Genomic DNA, 3,246 nt, shown 5'->3' with positions numbered 1-3,246 from the left:
AACGGCTGTGTGGTGTTTAGCTGCCAGCCGGGTTAAACCACAACACACTTACAAAATGCAGCACGTCGGTATCTTTCTACAGCAATACCAAGAACCTATTATTATTACCAAAAATATAGCTAAAATCACAATAACAATAATCAGAGTCGAATTCCACATTTGATAGGCCAGAAAACCAAAATAAGTAACACAGTACCTAATGAACCTTAAAGGGAAACCTTTTGCCAAGGTTCCCAACGGCAATTAAATGCCACCAAAACAGATCCAACGTATACTTAAGGTGCTAGCCACAAAAGCATACACCAACACTACCCTGCAGAAGCTTACCTTCCGACTTATAGGCAGCACCAAATGACCGGTCTACCAAACAAACCAAAATAAAGAATATCGTCACTTACAGCGATGGGGTCCTTGTCTGCCTCCGCAGTGATCCGTTGAGTCAAGGAGTCCCTCCGGGAAATCCCAGGGGTACCCTAGGGAGTCCTATTCCCAGCGGGTCCTGCAGCCGGGCAGAGAGGGTGTCCCATCTGGGTCGCCAGATTGATTTAAAGAACAAAGTAAAAAATTTCTTCTTAGTGACGAAGTATTCTTTATTGACAGTGCTGGATGCATGGGGGATCCTTCCACCTAATGTGCATACCCGAAGTGACAAACTATTTCACATTTATACAGCAGAACAATTAATATTCAATTAACGCCTATACATATTCATTACCTAAACCTGCCTACTCACACTTCTTATGCTAATTAGCTTATCAGTCCTTTGTGCTTGCGTAGATTCTTCCAAGAATTGTGGAAGAATCCACAATTATCTCCCAGACTTGAGTCTCAATGTTCGTCCTTCAAACCCTCTATTTACACAAATTGCTGGACCGTTCCTTTGCATGATACAAGAACTATGCACACTAATCACTCTGTTTTTCTTAAATAGAAGGTTATATTTCACCATATTTCATCCCATTTTCCTTCTCTCCTCCTTCTTCCACTCCAGATATTCCTACCCGAAGTGGCCAGCCTGGCCACACTTAAAACATCTTCTCAAAGCCTGTCCCTGCTAGGATTCAGGCCGCAACACAGGCAGCCTTCCTTGCCTGCCATTCCTTCATCTCTCCTCCTCTCCTTTCCATCCTGGCCCCGATTCCCCCTGAAGATTTTCTTCCTCTTTCTCCAAACCTCTGCCTCACTACTTGCTACACTGTCAATACCATTAGTTTCGCTCTCTGCTTTTCCTTCTCGTCTCCCCTCCTGACATACACCTTCAGGGCATACCCCCACCTTCTGGAGCTTTTTCTGTGTATCTTGCCAGGCTCCAAACACAAAATGAACTTTCAAGAGCCCCCAGGACACCAGGTCCTTGGGATTCTTCCACGAGTACTTTCTCATTCTGACCCCCAGTCTCTCATATGATTTCTGTGTTGCGTATTATTATTCCAGCCAGGATCGGCAAGTATTACCCCTGGTCCTGGAGGATGAGCTCTTTCCCATTCTTGTATAGCAGCTCTCCTCCTGATCATTCCCATTTCTTCCCCTGTAAACAACATACTTAGTATAGACATCATTTACCCCCAAGAGTATAAATTAGGCCCTAGGAACTGGTCTAATTGTTCAGCTAGCCTGATGGGGTGCTCAGTTAAAGACTTCATCACCTCCTTAAAACTCCAACACCTCTCTGCTGGCAAGGACAGGGGGAGTTAGTGTTAGTACTGTTAGCATCAGGGCAAGCAAAATTCTCAATATCTCTTGTTCTAATTCTTACCAGAGCCTAGAGTAAGCTCTTCTCTAGGGACAGTGTTAATCACAGTCCCTGTCTCCCTTCCTGGAGCAACTGCTGCTGCCACCGGTGCAATATTAAGATTATAGGGAGCATAACTTGGCTCCTTCTCTGAAAAAGGAATCTTATTGTTTACACATAAATTTAAAGCCTGAATTTTCATCAGACCCATATTTTGGCCAAAATACTGCTGTTTCCTTTAATTGGTTCTTTTGTCCAGACTGATACACAATATTTAACCTTTTTTTTTTTTTTTTTTTTCTTTTATCATCTCCTCTAATTTTGAGATTATTTCTCCAATTTCTAATCATTCTTCAGGAAGAACTGTCGGTAGACACTCTCCCAGGGATATCTCCCTGTCCCCTGGAACTCATATTTCCCATTTTTCCTAACCCTTGTCAGTGTGCTACTATAGAAATTTCCCTCCTGCAGGGTACCACACACTAACGTTCCGATTCTGGAAAATTGGAGTTGTACTGGGTCTGGCTGGGATGTTAACTTTCCCTGCAGCCGCCCACACAGTGCTGCGCTCTGCACTTGTAGCTAGAACAGCAGTGGTATCACACCGGTGTTGTGTCTGCTGCTGAGCAGTGCTGGCACAGCATCAGGACTCTCTCTGACCCTCCTAGGGGGTGGGCAAAAAAGTGAGAAAGAAACATCACCAGGGCAGCTGACCTAAACCAACCAAAGGGATATTCCATACCATATGATGTCACACTCAGCAATGAAAGGTGGAAAAAAGGAAGAAGAGGGGAGGGGTGGGCTCTCGTTGCGAAAATGTCTGTCCTCCTCCCGAACACCGGCTATGTGCGTTGAGGACCTGCTTCAAGGATGTGGTCAGGTATCACTCATTTGTGGGAAGTAGAGAGTAATTTCTTTCCTCTGCACTTCCACATAGCCTTTACTTGTTTTGTTTTGTTACTCCCTTTCCCCCTCCCTCTTTCCCTTTTTTCCCTTTAGTTGAATTGTTTAATTAATAATAATATTTCCTTAATAATATATTTTTCTCTTTAATTAAATTATCCTTATCTCAACCCATGAGTTGTTCTTTCCTTACTTCTTCCCCTCCTCATCTGAGGAGGGGGAGTGAGAGAGCAGTTGTGGTGTTCAGCTGCCTAGCATGGTAAAACCACCACAGGGGTGTACTACCAAGCACTTCCCTGTGCAAGGGGTACTGCACACCTATGAGTTTACCAGATTCCCTGGTATACTCCCAAGCACTTCTCTGTGCAAGGAGTACCGTACACCAAATTTCCCTGGTGTACTGCCAAGCACTTCCTTGTGCAAGGGCTTACCATACACCAAATTTCCCAACTCTTCCTTTCTCTCCCTTATCTCACGCTTCGTCTGAGGGGAAAGAACGACACGACTCCAGGCTGGTGTGTAGCTGAAGCACTTTATTGTCTAACCCATCTACTTATATAGGCTTAGCGTATCTACATGCTTTTATCACACAACTTGGCAAAGTTTGCTCG

The 3,246-nt window shown here is 44.3% G+C and overlaps 1 long non-coding RNA gene across 1 annotated transcript; it reads right to left on the bottom strand.

Moving 5' to 3' along the window:
* Positions 1-960: 960 nt before the first annotated feature.
* Positions 961-2,842, bottom strand: LOC118159013. Its single transcript, XR_004746970.1, has 3 exons — positions 2,829-2,842; positions 2,012-2,042; positions 961-1,218 (listed from the first exon to the last, which is right to left on the bottom strand). It is a non-coding gene; the product is annotated as an uncharacterized LOC118159013 (long non-coding RNA).
* Positions 2,843-3,246: the final 404 nt, after the last annotated feature.

This window comes from Oxyura jamaicensis, unplaced genomic scaffold (assembly GCF_011077185.1).
Source record: "Oxyura jamaicensis isolate SHBP4307 breed ruddy duck unplaced genomic scaffold, BPBGC_Ojam_1.0 oxyUn_random_OJ64850, whole genome shotgun sequence".
In the NCBI taxonomy this organism is placed as follows: domain Eukaryota; kingdom Metazoa; phylum Chordata; class Aves; order Anseriformes; family Anatidae; genus Oxyura; species Oxyura jamaicensis.
The sequence above is the reverse complement of the archived record's forward strand: the minus strand, read 5'-3'. Positions and strand labels throughout refer to the sequence as shown.